Genomic DNA, 21,777 nt, shown 5'->3' with positions numbered 1-21,777 from the left:
TCCTTATACTTTTCAGCATATAGCTTTTTTTGTCACAGTTTCATTGGCAGTTCCATATGAGGTTGCTGCACTTGAAAATTCTTTGATTCAAATAAAGATTGTACAATATTGTCATTCACTTGTGTTTTTTTCCGTTAAACAACTCCGGCAAATTGTGAAGCTATTATTCTTTTCTTTCGGTGATTGAACCACTCTGTACAGTCAAACTGAGTCACATTTTCTAAGTGCATGGCTTCTTCAATACTTATTGGTATGAACTCACAACTTACAACATTTATACCAGTCATCTTTTATATTTGTAACTGTCTGTTCTGAAAGATGTGGAAATAAGTACTAAAAAATCTTGCCTCGCCAAGTGTATTTCATATGTTATAAAGAAAAATGTTATATCCTGTGAATTAAATTAGAGGATTGGTAAATGAGAAAAGTGTTTTAATGTTAGTTGATAAGGGATAAACGGTTAGTATTGTGAATAATTGCTTGGTTATTAGGAAGGATGCATTTAAAGTCAATTAAGGATGTTCGCTACTCTGTTTTAAAATAACAAGCTTTTTAAAAGACTGTTATAGATTGATAGTTTATAAATAAAGGAACTAAAAAAGTAGAAAAAAATGAAGGGTCCGTGTGCTTGTTTTTGTGATATAAGCCATTGAAAATTTGGCGGGAAATGATTCTCTCTAGATTTTTCATACATTTAACATTGGCACCTTTTTTCTGTCTAAAAGTATGAAAAAATAACAAGGATTTAATAAGATTTTCAAAGATGGCATTTCAAACTATATTCAATCAAATTATGAAAAGAAAAGTAGGGGTTAGTGGGAAAATTTTTTTAATGGCACTACATGGATAAAACCAAAGGATTCCGAATATCTGGCAAAAATTCAAAAACAAGAGGAGCGAACATCCTTAAGTAAGCATCACTTCGACATCAGGTGATAAAATCCATGTCATTGGAAATGCCAATGTGGAATTCAAGTTTGGAAGAAAGTGTGATTGTGTGTACAATGTTTATGTGGCTAGTAATTTTTCTTATCAGTGTATTAAAGGATGAAGTATTTTGTGTGATTTTTCATGCATTGTAAAATTAGGAAATAAGTGTGTTTTGTTATATATATTAAGGAATCCTTCAATTTTGAATGTTTAAGAGGAAGTTCTTTGTCGACATGGGGGGTCAAGACAGTTACTTTAAGACAACGGGAAAACTTTCTTTTAAACCGTATGAAAGAGATTTTTAAACCAGACTACAAGAGGCAGTTACACTAGCCAAATAAAATTGAGAATGGAAATGGGGAATGCGTCAAAGAGACAACAACTCCGACCATAGAACAGACAACAGCAGAAGGTCACCAATAAGTCTTCAATGCAGCGAGAAATTCCCGCACCCGGAGGCGTCCTTCAGCGGACCCCTTAACAAATAGATATACTAGTTCAGTGATAATGGACGTCATATATACACAAGAAACTAAAATTAAAAATAATACAAGACTAACAAAGGCCAGAGGCTCCTGACTTGGGACAGGCGCAAAAATGCGGCGGGTTTAAACATGTTTATGAGCTCTCAACCATCCTATACCTCTAGCCACTGTAGAAAAGTAAACGCATAACAATACGCAATTTACAAGCAGCGCAGTGGAAGCAGAAAGAACAATATGACTTGAAGTCTGATGTAATATAACTATACTATTGGTGATAAGATATGGGTTTTTAATGCCAGTACAAAATCAGGACTATCAACAAAACTGTTACACAATTGGCATGGACCATATGTGATAATTGATAAATTTTCAAATGTGTGATTCGAAAAAGTCTGAACAAACTGTACACGTTAATCGCATTAAACAATGTGTTGATCCAGATGATTGGCCCATTATAGACGGAGAAGACATCGTTCCGAACATTAAACATTAATCCAGTTGATTGATTGATTGTTGGTTGCTCAACGTCTAGTGGCAAATCTTTCATGCATGTTCAGGACGAGAACAAGTTAACAATAAATACAATAGGTAGGTCTTATAATAGAGGCCGTCCGGGATAATGATTGGGAAAATTTCGACTGCTACAGGAAAATGAGGGGTTTATTGGATAGGGACAAATTTTGCATTGCAACAGGCCACCTACGGACCCCTCAAAGAGTTGTTGCAAGGTTTCAAAACGTGCAAAGAGCGTGACACTCTTTTTACACGAGGCATCGAATTTAACGTCAAATAACCCATCAACCCTCATGGCAGCTGCCCACAAAGGAGTTCGGCCACTCCCTTACCTGATTTATCCCCCCTTGAAACAATGAAGGTGGATTAGCTGGGTCGGATCTTTTGCCATGCTCCTCGTGACCTTCAGTACCTCCCGATGAGCCCGGTCCAGTCGATCGCCCCGAATGTGCAAGACCACAGGCTGGTCGAAGCGACAAGACTGGAGGGCCCACCTCAAAGTTGAGATCTGACGAGCATGCAACCGCTCCTCAACCGTGTAAAATTTTAACTTGCACACTTATTACCTTGGTTGTTCTTTCTCTTTTTAGTTGCTTTTGTTTTGTTAGCAGCTGTCCCTCTTGGTCTTTTGCTGGTATGAGTGACTGGTGGTAATGTGAGTCTCAACTCTATTATTGCAGACTTCAATATATTGTCTTATTGTTACAACCATTTAAGATCAGCAGCTAATAAGTACTGCCTAAGATGCTATGATCACCATGACTATCATCTCCCACTCGGATATGGACTATATGTAAATTGCCTCCTTCGTATTAAATAGTAGAAATGTGACATTCTTACAAAAATTATAATAACAATAGTAACAATATAAGTGTCTAAGCTAATGAATAGTCATGATAAATATACACTTATAAGATTTGTAAAAGTCTGTATTTGAATAATCATTCTGAATTAATTATCTTTTTAAAAGTTAGTTGAAACCAAATAATAATGAAATACGTTAAAACAATATATTATAATATATATGGAAACTATCCTTCTGAGTTCTGAGGTGGGCACAATAAATTGGGGGTCAAAAATCTTTTTTTGGCAATAAATTTAGAAAGATCGTATCATAATGAACCTGTGTAGTAAGTTTGAAGTTGATTGGACATCAACTTCGTCAAGAAAGACCTTGAACAAGAACCTCAACCTGAAGCGGGACAGACGGACACACCAGAAAACATAATGCTCCTCTACTATCGTAGGTGGGGCATAATAAATAAAACAGCAAACATATTGGTTATGTAAAGTTTGTAAACGGTGCAATAAAGAAACCCAGTTGTCGATTTGTAGTTGTAACCGAGGTTGATATGACATCGCCAAATTTAATGGTGAGTATGCTTAACCCCTAGTCTACATCCATTTAGTGATGAATACACTTTCAATTGTATTAATATCAGTACCAGTACAGTAAAATAATTTGTTCAACAAAATATCTGACCATTTTGTCTTTACCTACAGAAAGATCTTTTGAATAGAGTACATGCATGCTCATCAGAGGTAGTAAGGGATGTTTCATACATAACTGATCTTTCCATAACATTTAACTATATTTTTCAAATTGTCACTGCCTTTCATCCGTTGTTTAATAAATTTATGTTTTCCATCAATTCATGTGTTAGCTTAGATGTTACCATAGAGATGAATACACCTTGGGTCACATATTGATGCAGTGCCTGCAAGCTACTTAAGTTGGTTTTGTCTAAGGCCCTATTAACTACTCCATATATTTTTTATCTGTCTCTGATGAAGCATATGGGAAGTGCTGAAATATTTTCAGTTTTAATATGTCCATCTTGGTATGCTTATCGAACCTTAACACTACCATTTACATTTTTATCAGATGTATCATTGACATTAAACACTGACCTAAATATTGTTTTTGCAATCCTTCTTCGATATTCTCCAGCTGTTTTCTTGGCATCTTGAAGAACGGTTTCATTAATTGCTGTCGAGTTGTTGACCTATGTAAATTTGCGAAGCTGACACGTAAAAGCTGTGATAAAATGTTTAATACAATGTAACGGTAGCATGGTGGGAATTGGTGGTCGCCCCAATATATCAGAGTGTAGCTCCAGCATCTGTATTGTTCGTTAGATTTATTGCCTGCAAAGTGATGTCTTGAAATGGCTTCTGTAGAGGGATTGGTGGTCTGATCACATCTACATCTTCAATTGGTATATTTACAAAGGTAATTTCTTTGACCTATCAAAATAATAATTCAGAGATGCCAACCACCCCGATTTTGGCGGATCCCCCCGATTTTTCAACCGAAAATCCGCTTTCCGATGCAAAACTCCGATAGTTCTTCATACAAATTTAGCCCCCAAGGGTGACTGGGGAATAGAAGTATGGTCACCATTGGTCTTCCTCCGACCGGCAGTAAAACCCTTGCTAAAGTGGGGCGTCCGTTCGGCTGTGCGGGATGTACAAATTTGCAGCCACGTCCGGTCAGAATGGGGACGTTAAATCCGATGCCTCGTGTAAAGAGAGTGCCACGCTCTTTGCACGTTAAGAACCCTTACAACAACTCTTTGATGGGTCCGTAGGTGACCTGTTGCAAGGCTAAATTTCTGTCCCTATTCAATATACCCTCATTTCCCGTGGCAGTCTAAATTTCTCCGACCTTAATCCCGGACGCCCCTGTTACAGATCTTACCTATTGTATTTATTGTTAATTTGTTCTCGTCCTGAATATGCATGAAATATTTGCCACTGGACGTTAAGCAACCAACAACCAATCAATCAATCAATCATACAAATTTACAGTTCAACAACTACAAGGAGGAAGCTGGTCATAGAGACATCACAGAAAGGAAGAGGTATGGGGAAAACAAACAAGAAAGAAGGATTTAAAAATACTCAAAAGAAATGTTTGGACTGGAGGTTTGGACATGGGGTTATAAAAGACTATTCTCACAGACGTTTCACCCGATGTCACACTCCTTACAACATTTTCGAAAGCTGTTTGATTATATTTTGATTCTTTCGACTTAGCTTTTTTCACCCTTAACATTCTGCAAAATACACAAAAATATAATAGATAGCGAAGTATTTATTTTTATATATAACTCAAGTAAAGCACCTGGTAAGTGTAAAACTAAAATGAATCCTGCACAAGAGTCTATGTACAACTTTGTAAAGCTTCTGCTTGTGAAATAAAACATGTGCCGTTTCTTAGCAGTGTTCTTGCCTCTAAAACAATGCTTCCGGTATCATTTGTTTTATCTTCTTCTATGATATCAATTAAAAGCTTTGCGATGTATTTATTTCTCGATAAATCGAATAGTTTTAAGCATAATACGAATGTCTGGTCAGTGTCAAACAAGCATTCATTTTTAACATATTCATACAATTTATTACGGACTAATAGAGTTGACAAGATGGATTTTATCCCTATTTCTCGTTTGCAAATACAGAATTAAATATATGAGATATCATATTTTATCTAATCTGCATGTACCAACAACAATCATGATAACAATTGCCCTATATATTTAGATATTTAATAATTTTACTTAAAGACTGCTAAACTTGCAAAAAATTGAAAACAACACGTTTAATAATTTATTGCGTCCGAAGAGCTTTTCTGGATTTACCTTCCATCAGGAACGCTCAAGCCAAACATTTGAAATCCGAAGATGTATAAGTACCAAAACCGTTGAAGAGCTATATGTCAAAAATACCTAAAATAAATAGCCAAATTCATCTAAAGCCAACTTTGCCTGAGGGAGTTGAAACCTTAGTTTCATAATAATTTCAAAATTTATAAACGGACAATTTTAGTAAAGTTTGTTAAATCATGTCAGTATCGAAGTACTGACTACTGAGCTAATGAGACCCTCGGGGACTGATAGTCCACCAGCAGAGGCATCGACCCAGTTGCAGTTGACAACTTGCATTTAATCTCCAAAGGTAACGAGCAAGGCTATTTGGACTGGGATCTGGTCGTTCAAGTGGAAGGCGGTCTCGTACCTTGTCAGCAACTGGTCCAGACAACAAAAGAGGAAGAGAAGATGGACATTTAATGTTGTTTGCTTAAGTTCTGTAAACAAAGAAAATATCTCAATGTCATCAGAAAAGGAGATATTGAACAAGGTAGACTCTTTTTTTTGTAATTTGTTTATTTTTGACATAAAGACAAAAACAATCGAGCAAGATAACACACATGTACAGTTTTAAATATGGTCTTAAAGATAATATTATATTACTTCAACTAATAGTAAGTCATAAAACAAAAAAAACAAAACAAAAAAATCAGAATATAATGTTAAATCATTTGTGAGTCCAAAATTGAATATGGTGGAAGATTTTAATACATACATTGGGAGAGATACCCACATAATGTCGATTCCTGGTAGCCAGAATTTCACAACTGGCTTTTTTAATATCATGTTAACAACAAAAATCAAATTGTGCTTTATAATGCACCATAGAGTTGAATTACACACGCACTACAAAATCAGGACACTCATTTTTATTCACTCTTTTTGTCACCTCCTGAGTATAATCATCAACCTTAGACATTCTGCTATTGCTATATCATCATGAAGGTTGCACTCTCTACCTTTGCTATCTACAAAGGACAATAAATTCATACAATACAAAAAAGAGATCAAGATTTTGTTTAAGACTTTGACAATTAATTTATTGGTCTAAAACTGTTACAATTACCTTATTGTTTCAGCTTTCAAGGTACCTGGTATATTTATATCTTGAATAACAGGGTGTCTCAAAGATAAGTTATATTTTTTAATAGTTAGTTAATTACAAGTATAGATATACTTCTTTTAAAACATATATAATAATTGCAAACCATTTGAACTTGTAATTACGTATTTTAGTTCTGTATTTGACCTTTACTTTTACATCCTTATAGGATACACACTACCTGACATATACAATACTCGTATAGAAAAATCGTGCGTGTGTCTAGTGTGATCAAATAATCGTTAAAGAGGCGCGAAAGATACCAGAGGGACAGTCAAACTCATAGAGAGAAAATAAAATGACAACGCCATGACTAAAAAATAAAAAGACAAACAGACAAATAATAGTACACAAGACACAACATAGAAAACTAAACACTAAGCAACACGAACCCCACCAGAAACCGGGGGTGATCTCAGGTGCTCCGGAAGGGTAAGCAGATCCTGCTCCACATGTAACACCCGTCCTGTAATTAATGTTATTACTAATCCGGTAAATAGTCCAATTCGGTAGGTCACATTCGTGAAAAGGGAAGGGTTCGTGTCATGATTGAAGGATAATATAGTTCATGTATTATTTTTTTCGCTTTTGGATTATTATCAACAGGTAAGATATTATATGTTTAGTGTTATCGAAATAGAAATGTATTCTCTTCCATACTATTGTGTGAATTTTTGTATTATGATTTAAAGTTTTAGAATAAGCGCAATTTAAGGGTTTTAATTGACGCTGAGGTGTCAATTTATATTTTGCATGTGAAGTATCTCATTTTATAGATACACGAGTTATTATTCTATACGTTAGGTATGCTTCGCAACTATATATGAATTATATGTTTATTGTATTTTGAAGATATCATATATGTCGGCGGGTTTTGTTCTCTGTTCCGATGTGTGAAATTAATTGTAAATTGAGAAACCTATCAACGTTTTAATAAGAAACTAGTAAGTATTTCTGTAAAAATTTTTTTTATCTCTGGAAAATGAGGACTTAGATGAATTGCATATCCGGTTCTCTTTTGTTTTAAGTTCTCTAAATTTGTTGTATTTTGTGTGATAATAATGTCCCGAAAGCAAGATAATTGTACAGTTTTAAAGTTCTCTTTTCAGTAAGGTCTCTTACTTTGTCCCTAAAACCAAACAAAAAAATCGTCATCCTTCCATTTGGAGTAAACCATTTCAAAGATCTTTTCTGAACCAATCTCAACCAATCTTCGGCTGAATGGTCCCTATGGTTTAACTGTTGAAACGTTTGCCACCATTGCTAAAAACAGAATGTTGGGTAAAAATGCAGTTTTTGGCTTGATATGCATAATTCCAACCATAGTAGATTCAGGTGAGCTTCACAGGCTTTTCAGAGCCTATACCGAACCTTGCGACAGAAAAAGGTTTAGAATATCTTGATTTGCATATTTCAGATTGTGAATATATGTTGTTACAATTACAAAGTTACAAAGTTACATTTTGTATTGGCTTAGTTAAGGCCGTCGAGACCCTTCCTCCTTTAATAGCAGAAGGGTTTTCATGTTTTACAAACATTATTTGTAATCTGTTTTTTTAAGAACCTGCAAGACTTGATAGGGAGGTGAACAACACAACTAGTAGCAGTAACTGAAAACTTCATTGCGGCTAGAAGCATTACTCCTTTGCATCAAACGTATATAAACAAGTGAAAGCCAATTCAAGAAAACTCAAATTAACTGATTGTGGAAGCCAAATGATATATGTTAAATATAATACAACGTCGTTGAGAAGCTAACTGGTAAATATATTAGCCTTGTGGCAGAAGCAAGAAACGGCCTTTACTTAAAAGACTCTGAACATGGGACATTTCACTTAAACCATTAATCGAGAAAAAAATTCCGCTTTACAATATTATAACGACAGGAAAACATCAGAGGCAAAAATTTACCTTTTGTCTAAGAAAAAGGTGTGTATTTATTAGCTCTTGTTAGAAAAAATGTTAATTGTTTAATCATGTCTTAGTGAATATCAAATCAATAAGTAAACCTTAACATCTTTATACCTTACTACGTAACATACTGTCCCATTACATAAGTCCAATATGAATCCTTTCAGCAAATTTGAATATGATTTTATTGTAGTTTTGTGCCAATATTTGATATAGTGTAAGTATAGTGTGAACCTATTTCCCAGCATTCATATATGCTTCTCAAAGCTATATATATAGTATATTTAAGCTAAAATTATTTCTAGTCAGTTTAATACAGTTAAATATGAAATGGAGACTTCTAATTCAGTCATTATACTAAATTTTGAGTAGGAGGATATAAATAAACATCATCATGTGCATCCCTCTGTCTGTCTAAATGTCTTGTAAGTGCAACTACTCCTTTTAAAACTAGAGGTACTGTGATCAACGCTCACAAAAATATACCCCGCTCCATCCAAAGTTCATGTTTTGTATTGGAAGCCCTAAAAATCCAATATGAGGTACACAAAAGCATTATATGATTTAGAATCTCAGAAAGTTTCATTAAATTATGATTAGTGGTTTCGTAGGACATCAAAGCATGGCGTTGTCAGTTTTTTTTTTTTTTTTCGTTCTATGAGTTTGATTGTCCCTGTGGTGTCGTTCGCCCTCTTTTGAAGCCAGGCATATTCGAGAATGAACTGAATAGTACAGTACTCCCAATATAGTATGATTTACAAACACATAAATTTGGTTTATGTACTATAAACATAATCTTTATTGTTTAAATATTTCATTAGTTATAAATCACAATTACTCGTGTTAAACTAATCTTTTAATTATGATTTTTGTAATCTAAAAGAGTATATTTATCAAAGAGTTATGCTTACATTTTTATGTTTTGATTCCATCATATGATTGGTGTCAATGGTGGTCTATTAATTGTAGTATCACAACATGATACTTAACTACTGCTTAAACTAGCGTGATTGTCTATTCCCATCTCCTGATACTATTTGTCAAGGCAATAAGTTGGCTCTACAGAAAACAACATTAACAGTTAAGACAATAATAATTGTTTACAACCCATTGTTGTGACTATCATTTTAGGACACAGCAGTTGACCATCCACAGAAAAAATATCACTAGGTAAGATAAGTGTATATAATATTTATTTATTTTTATTATGTGTCTTTTTTATATGTATAGTATTCAAGTAGAGACGATAAAGATAATATATCTGTATGTCACAACTACTCTTCGAACATGTAAAACAGCAAACAAGATAACAAGAAAAATGTTAGCGTTTGTTAACAAATATATTCATTTTTTATTCAAATAGGAGTAAATAGATATAGGAAGATGTGGTATGAGTGCCAATGAGACAACTCTCCATCCAAGTTACAATTTACAAAAGTAAACCATTATAGGTCAAGGTACGGCCTTCAACACGGAGCATTGGCTCACATCGAACAGTAAGCTATAAAGGGCCCCAAAAAATTACTAGTGTAAAACCATTCAAACGGAAAAACCAACGGTCTAATCTATATAAAAACGAGAATAAACGCTACATTTGGAGTTTGATGGAGAAAAAGAAGGAAACACCACTCGCATCAATGGAATATTTTGTAAGTGTTAATTTTAAACATTTTATAGATTTGAATTAAAATAAAAATAAAAAAATCATTAAATTTACTTCTCTATTAAGTTTATGTAAGTGGTATGGGGGGGGGGGGGGGAAGAAAGATTGATTGATTGGTGTTTGCTTTACGCCGCCTAAGCGCAAAAAGGCTATATCGCGGCGAGAGCTAATTCGAACATTTAACAATTTAAAGTATATTTTTAAAATCAGACAAAGGTCCTTCAATATACTAAAACTCAAGTCTAAAGCAAAATTGTTTATTTACAAATAAAAATCAACACTAAGATAAGGTGATAAAAATTAAAATCATTTTCAATTCATACAGCATTTTTATATTTTATAATATATTCCAACTTCTTTTAAGAATGAAACAATATTTGTAATTGGAACACTATCAAATAAATCATACATATTATTGACATTGAAATGCCTCCTACGAATATCAGCAAAGTCAATACAATTGATTAAAACATGTTTAATAGTATACTTGCAGTTGCAAGGTATACATTGTGGTTCTTCTTCATTTTTCAGAAGATATTCATGTGTTATTCTAGTATGACCAATACGGCATCTAGAAATAACACACTGATCTTTTCTGCACATATTTATTAAAAGGTTTACCTAAGTTAGGTTTAATTTCATGTTATTTATTATCAACTTTTTTACTCCATTCATTTTAATATTAGATCTAAAATCGGTATATGGTATATCACAGTTAGATAAGGGATCATCCAGAGCATTTTTTGCTTCTTCGTCTACAACCGTGTTTCCATGGATTCCAACATGGCTCGGAACCCATAGAAAAATTATTTCTTCATGAAGAATTTTTAAATTCCTCATTACATATAACATCTTGAGAATTATCGGGTTTTTAATTTTAGTATGTTGTATAGCTTGTAAGCATGAAAGTGAATCAGAACATATTATAAATTTAGATTTGTCTGAAGTAGCAATAAATTTTAAAGCTAAAATTATTGCCTTTGCTTCAGCAGTAATTATGGATGCGGCAGATGACAAACGGAGAGTCGCAGCTCCGTCTCCAAAGACAGCAGCAGACGCAACTCGGTTACCATCCTTCGATCCATCTGTATAAACAGTTGAAAAATCTGAATACATTGCCTTAATTTCAGCAAAATGTTGTTGAATTACAAGAGGGTTTGTTTCGTTTTTTTGTATTTACGGAGGTCAAATATTGGGCCAAACATTATCGTGACGACCTCGACTCTGACCTCTCCCCGGTAAATCTCTACGATTAAACATGTGCTACATAGGGTTAACGACATTATCTTGAAACAGCAAACTTTGACTTCGAAGAAATTGTATTAATTAGTGAGAGAGAAGCAGATATCGTTACGATTTTTCACAGGCAATGTCATGTGACACATGTAAATAAGAATGTAGGACAAAAAGTCACAATTCAGTTTAAAAATTATTTTTCTTTGAACAAGACAACACTTATTTAAAAAAAAAAATGTTTTTTTCTTAAAATGTATGCCATAAATATCAAAAATGATCTAGATATGGCACAAAATGTGCACCTGAATATAGGTATCTTGTTTTGTTACCCATATTGAAGCAACGGTTACATTGGTTACACACATGGACCTTTACTAGATGATATGCAATACCGGCTTTATAATTTACCATATCAGTTGCAAGCTGTGTAAGTATGGGTGTGCATGGGGAATCAGGTTACAATGGTTACATGCATGGGAAATCAGGTTAAAATGGTTACAGGGCCGTAACTACCGTTGAGGCAACTGCCTCACCAAATTTTTTTTTGAAGTAATACAATGAAATATTGACAAAATGTACACGAAGAGCTTGAATTTATATGACAAACAACACAAGTTTACAGTGTTTAACAGTGTTATCATGATACGTAAGTGTTCCTGAGACAATATACCTCAAGTTTAATGAAACCAATGGTCCCATTTTCAGACATAAACTCATCATAGATACCAGGATAAAAAAAAAATTAAGAAAGTTGAAGAGCATTGAGGACCCAAAATTCCAAAAAATTGTGCCAAATACGGCTAAGGTAATATATTCTAGGGATAAGAACATCCTTAGTTTTTTTGATTAATTCATAGTTTTGTAAACGAGAAATTTATAAAAATGACCATATAATTGATATTCATGTAAACACCGAAGTGCTGACTACTGCTCTGGTGATATAAGCATTGTTCATTTTCATACCTCATTGGTTATGATTTAGATCAAAAACTTTTTATCAAAATTTTAGATTGAGGAAGTTACTTTTGTTGTTATAACTTGAATCCAATCTCTTTTGCTACTTTGCAATTAAGATAGATTTAAACAATCAGAATTCCCTGCGGTTAAGGCCACTTTATAAAATAATAACATTTGACTTCACAAGTTTAATAGCATACATTTTTTTATATTATTCACATAAAGCAAACTCTTTTTCTTTACCCAATTGTACGTCAAAATAATTTAAATTTGTTACTCTGACACTGTACGCACATAAAATACGCACTTTAATATTTTAATCTTACCAGAATAGATCTAAATTGTGTTTATTTTTTATGTTCTGACTCATAAATCCTACAAACTTTACAACTGCTTTTTCCATTAGAAATAATAAAAAAAAAGATTAGATTGGGTCTACTGAAAAATCGATTTTTTTAAATGACCCTTATATAATAATGTTGTAACTCTTTTGCGTCCTTGAAGGAACTGCCTGTAAAATTCACATATCACGGACCCAATAAATAAATGCTAATGTAAAACACTGAATAAAACATTTCCTTAACTTGCCTTACGACAGCACATTACATTTTTTTTTTATTTATACCAGATTATCCCGATTTTCCTTAAATGTACATGTTTCTGGACAATCAGCAGGAGTGTTTTCTAGTCGGTCAAGTAAATTTTGCAGTCTTTGTCTAAATTTTCTGATTATTTCTATGATACCCATAGCAACCATCACCAAAGCCAATATATATTCTGTAAAAAATATTTCATCAATTAATATTTGATCATCATTTTCACTTCTATCCAGTTGAAATTGTTCAGTGATAATATTCCTTTTCTTTTTACATTTAATTATTAATAATATTGAAGTGCTCAACAGTATAATTTTAGCTGAAAAATAAGAAGACAAGGAGAACATTAAATAAATGGAAGAACAAAGTTTTCCACCACTTTACACTTTTTCGTAGCACGTCGTAGTACTGACAAATCTGATCATTCATGTCTACACCACACATGAATTTACAATAATCCACAACAAAATTTTGCTTACAATACTTGTGTGAAAAAAAGTATGGTGCATTGTATCCTGTGTAAAAGACATAATTCTGACTTCAATTATTGTTTATTGAAGATTTAAAATAATTTTACTAAGAAACCATAATTATCATGTACATTGCCACAAATTTTATTGTTTCAGTTTTTTATGTATTGTGTGATGCTTCATATTAATGTGTTGTGTTTGTTTTACATGCTTCATGAAGTATTCCGATTTTGTGCTATACATTTATATTTCTTCTGTGTTTTTCCAGATGACGATGATGGCATCCCATTTGCCGAGTTACCAAATGATTATATACCATCATATGTTTTACTGGATATTGTTGACATGTTAAATTTCCTTTGAAAACAGCATTGTTTATTGCGTGGTAAACTAGTACCCGATGGATTCACACCTTGCCCATTCCACAAAGATACACCAGAATCCTCCATTGATAGATTTAGAAGTCTAGTATCAACATATGTATATAGACATACTGTCACCAAATATCAGAGGGGGGAGAAATTGACAAGACAACGTGCCAACAGTATCACGAGAGAGGTGACCATAATCATATTTGGAAACGCATAGCTACATCCACAAGGGAATGCCGATATCAAGATCTGGATCCAGAGGCATTCGATAAGGCATTGTTAGATCCAAGATCAGGACTTTCTCATGCCGCACTTACTGGACAGAGACCCCAGTCCATAGAGGATGCAGAAAAGCTGTTGTAATATAAAAATATGTTAAATTGTAAATGTATTGGTTGGTATTTGCTAATAATGTCCAGTGACAAATATTTCATGCATGTTCATTATATTATTTATAATGAAAGTTTTGTTTGTTATAGTGAAACCTATTACGTAGAATAATTGTTGAAGCGACAGCATATTGCAAAAAAATTAATTTAGAACCAAAACTTGCAGATTTGATGGAATTTAAAAAATGAAAAAGGCCAAATAAAAACATCAGCAATACCTTGACTAAAATAATAGCAGTCCACAAAAACATATGTACAATATCATGATTATTGCTTGTTTTACATGCATATATAATATACCTGTTTGTGTTATAATGCTTATATTACATATGCATTGCTTGTATTATATACTGTGTTCTTACCTACTTTATTTTATTTCAGACCAATGGATTATATAACAGGATTTACAAGAGAGACTTTTGTGGAAATTACAACAAACATTGAAAGCCAGGAAGTACGATGCCTACAAAATACCGAAATTGGATACCCTGAGCACCCCAAGGCAGCTACAACTGATGATGTTGAATGTTTTTTTAGTATGACAAGAAGACAGATTGGCGACACGTTTACATTATCAGAATTCCAAAACCAATGGGCCAAAATAGTGAGAGAATTTTGCAAACGTTTGGATCCTGAGCTGCCTTATCATTACTGGACCAGGAATGAAAGGTTTAGGACAGAGGAATCGTGTTTTGATGACGATACATATAAGAAGCGACTTCACACTGTACGGTACACTCAAAGGGAAGATTGTGACATTTTCACATCAAGAAGGGCCTTCCTGCCAGTCAGACACAAACAAAGTATAAGACAACGTTTATTTCGTGTTGACGTTGGTTTACCCCCCAGTACCTGACAACATGCAGCCTGGAAGAAGTGACTATTTTCTGTGTTGTTTCAGTGCTGTAACTGCAAAAATTGTTTATCAGAATTCCATGTGATGTTTTTATAAATGTTTGTAATGTAAAATAGTGCAATACTGTTTTTAAGACAATTTAATAGTATGTGATAAAAAAAAGAACCCCCAAGGGTGACTGGGGGAATAGAAGTATGGTCACCATTGGTCTTCCTCCGACCGGCAGTAAAACCCTTGCTAAAGTGGGGCGTCCGTTTGGCTGTGCGGGATGTAAAAATTTGCAGCCACGTCCGGTCAGAATGGGGACGTTAAATCCGATGCCTCGTGTAAAGAGAGTGCCACGCTCTTTGCACGTTAAGAACCCTTGTAACAACTCTTTGAGGGGTCCGTAGGTGACCTGTTGCAAGGCTAAATTTCTGTCCCTATCCAATATACCCTCATTTCCCGTGGCAGTCTAAATTTCTCCGACCTCAATCCCAGACGCCTCTATTACAGAACCTACCTATTGTATTTATTGTTAATTTGTTCTCGTCCTGAATAAGCATGAAATATTTGCCACTGGACGTTAAGCAACCAACAATAAATCAATCAATCTTGATAGATGTACCTAGGCCTACATTCATCCTTTTTGGTGTCGGAAGTCAATTGTATAAAGGATTGATTGATTGATTGTTGGTTGCTTTACGCCGCATTAGCACAACAAGGCTATATCGCGGCGAGAGCTAATTCGAATATTTTTTACAATTTAAAGCATATTCTTAAAATCAGACAAAAGGTCCTCCAATAAACTAAAATTCTAGATTAAAGCAAATTGATTATTTACAAATAAAAATGAACATTAAGATAACGTGATAAAATTTAAAATCGCTTTAAATATAATAACATTTTTATATTTTAGAATATATTCCAACTTCTTTTAAAAATGAAACAATATTTGTAAATGAAACATTATTAAATAAATCATACATATTATTGACATTGAAATGCTTCTTACGAATATCAGCAAAGTCAATACAATTGATTAAAACATGTTTAATAGTATACTTGCAGTTACAAGGTATACATTGTGGTTCTACTTCATTTTTTAAAAGATATTCGTGTGTTATTCTAGTATGACCAATACGACATCTAGAAATAACACACTGATCTTTTCTGCACATAAAATTATTGAAAGGTTTACATAAATTAGGTTTAATTTCATGTAATTTATTACCATCTTTTTTACTCCATTCATTTTTCAATATATTAAAAACATATTCTCTAATATTAGATTTAAAATCGGTATATGGTATATCACAGTTAGATAAAGGGTCACCCAAGGCATTCTTTGCCTCAAGGTCTACAGCTGTGTTTCCAAGGATTCCAACATGACTCGGCACCCATAGAAATAATATTTCTTTAAGAAGAATTTTTAAATTCCTCATTACATATAAAATTTTGAGAATTGTTGGGTTTTTAATTTTAGTATTTTGTATAGCTTGTAAGCATGAAAGTGAATCAGAACATATAATAAATTTGGATTTATCTGAAGAAGCAATAAACTTCAAAGCCAAAATTATTGCTTCTGCTTCAGCAGTAAAGATCGATGCATCAGATGGCAAACGGAGAGTTGCAGCTCTGTCCCTGAAGACAGCAGCAGATGCAACTCTGTCACCATCTTTTGATCCATCAGTATAGACAGTTGAGAAATCTGAATAATTGGCTTTGATTTCAGCATAGTGTTGCTGAATTAAAAGAGGATTTGTTTTATTTTTATTGTGTTCACGGAGATCAAATATCATTTTTGGTTTGGGAAGTTCCCATGGAGGACATTTGCAAGTTTCAACTTGAGCAACAGATTTTAAATCAAAAGAAGCTAAATGTGATTTTAAACGTATACCTAACGGAGGAATTTTATTTTCATGTTTTGCAAAAATATCTTCATAAATTGGATTAAAAACACAGCTGTAGGCAGGGTTATCTGAGTAGGCTTTTAGTTTGACAGCATATTGAAGTCCAAGCTTCAAACGTCTGTTAGAGAGTGAGTGCTCATCAGCCTCTACATACAGACTCTCAACTGGTGAGGTTTTAAATGCGCCAAGACAAAGACGCAAACCCTGATGATGCACAGCATCGAGAATCTGTATGTAGGACTTCCTTGCAGAGCCATACACTATAGAGCCATAATCTAGTTTAGATCTAACTAGAGATCTATATAAATTAAGTAAAATGTTGCGATCAGCACCCCAGTCGGTGCTGCCGACAACTTTTAAAATATCTAATGCTTTTAAACATTTCGATTTTAACATTTTGATATGGGGTAGAAAGGTTAACTTTTTATCGAAAATTAACCCAAGAAATTTGGTTTCATCAACCATTTTAATTGGGTTGCCGTACAAAGTGAGTTCTGGATCAAGATGCAATTTCCTTTTGTTACAAAAATGCATCCCGACCGTTTTTGAAGTGGAAAATTTAAACCCATTTTCCGAGGCCCATTTTTCAATTCTTCCAAGACATAACTGTAGTTGTCTTTCTATGTTATTCATATTTTTGCCTCTATAACATATTAAAAAGTCATCAACATACAATGAACCTTCAATATTACTTTTTAAAACTTCAACAAGGCTGTTGATTTTAAGACTAAATAATGTAACAGATAAAATACTGCCCTGAGGGACACCCATCTCTTGATCATACAGATCAGACATGGTTGAATTTACTCTAACATTAAATTGTCTGTTAGATAGAAAATTCGAAATAAAATTTGGCATATTGCCTTTCAACCCCATATCAAAGAGATCTTTTAAAATACCATACTTCCATGCAGTATCATAGGCTTTTTCTAGATCGAAAAAGACCGACACTACATGTTCATTTTTCGCAAAACCATTACGGACAAATGATTCGAATCGAACAAGATGGTCAAGAGTACTGCGACCTTGGCGGAATCCACACTGGATATTGGCTAAAAGCCCATTGGATTCCAGGAACCAAACAAGGCGATCATTGACCATCCGTTCTAGTGTTTTACAGACACAACTGGTAAGAGCAATTGGCCGATAATTAATAGGATCCGTGTGATCTTTACTTGGTTTTGGAATAGGCACGACGGTTGCAAGCTTCCAGATTGATGGTAAATCACCAGATTCCCAGATGTTATTCATAAGCTGCAAAAGAGCTTCCAGCGAGGAATCTGGCAAGTGTTTTAACAGTTGGTAGTGAATATTATCAGGCCCACAAGCTGTATCATGGGCTTTTGACAGAGATGTTTTAAGTTCTTCAAGAGAAAAGAGTTTATTATAATTTTCACCATTTTTTGATTTGAAGTTTAATTTAATTTTTTCTTTTTGTTTTTTAACTTTTTTAAAATCTTCCCTGTAGTTGTTAGAAGAAGAAGATTTCGCAAAAGTTTCACCAAGCTTGTTGGCAATATCCTTTTCAGATGTTAATAAATCATTGCCATTTTTTAAATGTTTAACTGTGGCTTTAGAATTTTTACCTTTTATCTTTTGTATCATGTTCCATACTTTTGTCATCGGAGTGCGAGATGTTATCTCCGAGACAAATTTCTTCCAAGACGTTCGTCGTGCTTGCCTGCAAGTCCGCCGTGCCTTAGCGCGAAAAACACGGAAATTACTCAAGTTTTCCGTCGTTGGTTGTTGATTGAACCGTCTTTCAGATTTTTTACGGTCACCTATTGCTTGATCACAAGCATCATCAAACCATGGTTTGCTGGGATGTTTCGGATTTGCCGAGGTCTTAGGAATAGTTCTGTCAGCAATTGACGTCAAAACTGTATTAAAAGTTAAAATTGGATCTTGTACAGTCTCAAACATCTTTGACTGAAGTTCCGCTTGACAGAGATTCTCAAACAAGGACCAGTCCGCCTTGTCAAGTTTCCAACGTGGTACTCTCTGTTGGGCAGAAGTAAAAAGATGTTCAAGTACTATTGGAAAGTGATCACTTCCACATAGATCATCATGAACACGCCATGAATAATCCAGAAGAAGAGAGGGATCGCAAATAGTGATATCAATAGCAGAATAAGACCCGTTTTCAGGATGAAGATAAGTATTAGATCCATCATTAAAAATGCATAATCCTTCTTGAGAGACAAAGTCCTCAATGATCTTACCTTTGATATTATGAGACTTGCTTCCCCACAAAGGGTTGTGGGCATTGAAGTCGCCCATAAGTATAAATGGTGAGGGTAATTGATCAGTGAGGTTTTTGAGTTTAGCTTTATCTATAATTGAATTGGGTTGAATATATATAGAACATAATGTAATTGTTTTATCTAATGATAAACGAATTGCAACTGCCTGCAGATCCGTGGTGAGTTGGACTGTGCTATGAATGACGTTGTCCTTCACAAAAATGGATGATCCGCCTGCAGCACGTTCATCTACCCTAGAAAATGTGCTATACATGTTGTATCCTTTTAAAGATACATTGTCACTTTCTTTTAAATGAGTTTCTTGAAGACAAAATGCAGAAGGTAAAAATGACTGAACTAGAAGCGTTAACTCGAGAAGATTTATTTTAAGACCTCGGCAATTCCATTGGATGATATTAGTCATGATTTGAAAATAGAAACGCGAATGCTGTCGAGTTTGCCAGCATTCTTATTTCGCTCACCCTGAGATTGTGATCTTTCGGGTGGCGGAACACTTTCGATTTCCATTTCAGTTTCGTCGATAAGTGTTGAAAATCTGTTGTGTGAGGAGAGTCGTCGATCTCCAGGACCACACGCGGCTGCTTTTACTCCGCCTCGACCCCTACCCCGCGACCTCGAATCAGAAGACTTCTGAGAGGATGTATTTACTGGCTTCTTTGGGACATCCTTCTTTTCTGGAGAACGAAGAGGAGACGGGGCTCTAGTAGACTTTGTACTGGGTGTAGAAGATAACTTTTTAGATGCAGATGAAGGAAGACTATTTGAGATGGAAGAATCATCTATGTCACTGGGAAGATCCCAGACAGATTCACCGCCCCAACTGTCTGATTTAACTGCATCTTTTTTATCTGATTTCTTTTTTTCATTTTTTTTAGATAATGACATTGAGCTCCGTAAGGAAGATTGAGTTGACTGAGTACTGGTTTTAGAAGGCTTTGATTTTCTTGGAATAATTAATTTATCGGAAGTTTCTAATTGAACAGGCAACATTGTAAAAGTTTCAGCATCAATTGGCCACGTCATGCGAGTTTGTGTATTCTCATGACTGAATGAGCGGCCAACTTTGCTGGCGTACGATGGTTTGTTCGAAACTAGAGGATCACTCGAAACAGAAGCTATCTGTTTAGCTTCTGGGTAACTGATGTTTCTTTCTGTTTTTATTTTAATAATATTTTTTTCTTTCAGGTAAACAGGGCAGTCCCTAGATGATGAAAAATGGGATTCACCACAGTTTACGCATTTTGAAGATTCAGAGCTACAGGTTGTTCCCTCGTGTCCTTCGCCAGAACACTTGAAACATCTCTGCGTATCACGACATTGTTTGGTTCCATGACCAAACTTTTGACAGGTGAAGCATCGAATTGGGTTAGGGATGAATCTGTCAACTCTGATTCCGAAGCAACCTAATGTAATAGATGAGGGAGGAGTTGGAGTTTTAAAGGTCAAAAGATATGTATTTAATTTGGTTATATTTCCATTCTTTTTTATTTGAAATCTAACAACATCAGATACACCTTGGTTTGTTAATTCATCACTAATTTCTTCCACGGTAAGATCACCCAGATATTGACTTCTGTCTCGAATGATTCCTTTGCAACTGTTCAAACTATTGTGAGGAGAGACAGAAACAGAAAAGTCTGTAATTTTTGTCATGGTCAGCAAATTTGTTGATTGACTTTTGTTGGAACATTCAACCAACAAATTCCCTGATCTCATTTTTGAAACTTTTTTAACTGTACCAGCAATGCTTTGAATTTGTTTATGAATTACAAAAGGAGATATTTTTGAAACTGGTTTTTCATCTGTTCCTTTTATTACAATAAATCGGGGCCAACTATCATCTTCCTGACAGGGCGCAGAGTCATCACATTTTCTTTTTTTTGTTGAAGCTAATTGAGATGTTTGGTTTTTGTTTGCCATATGAAAGGAGAAAGATTCACTATCCTTGTCATCCACCCACCTCGGAGTGCCTACAAGGGCGATGCTGTGTTTCCGTGGCGAGCCGGGGTCAAGCGCTAATGCTGAAAGCAAGCTGCAAGTATAATGCAGCCTGTCCCCAAAATTAGCACTCAAGCAGAGCGTATCCATCAAGCGAAATAGAAAGCGTACCACTTGATTGACCCATGAGCCATCGCCTTCTTCAGTTATCCGAAATATAAATAGCTTAATTTAAATACATGTGTATATAATGAAAATTGTTACAAGAAAGCTTATTGTTGAGGATTAACTGAAGGGCTCGACATGACCAGCCGATTGATCGAACCGGGTCCATCCGACCTCCCGTTTAGATGATATCAGAGCCAAAGCAGCTTATTGAACTATAGTCTCGTCCGTCCGGGTATTTTCTGACCGTAAGGAGTCTGACTACAGCCCTCATCCGCAAGGACCTCGTCAACCACCGACACGGGTAGCAACCCACGGCCAACGGGTTGGAGAGCCTATTTTATTCAAAACATCGGGCAACTCGTACGATGTTCGGATCACTTTAGTCT

Source organism: Mytilus californianus, unplaced genomic scaffold (genome assembly GCF_021869535.1).
Source record: "Mytilus californianus isolate M0D057914Y unplaced genomic scaffold, xbMytCali1.0.p SCAF_73, whole genome shotgun sequence".
NCBI lineage: Eukaryota > Metazoa > Mollusca > Bivalvia > Mytilida > Mytilidae > Mytilus > Mytilus californianus.
This window is presented reverse-complemented; position numbering follows the sequence as displayed.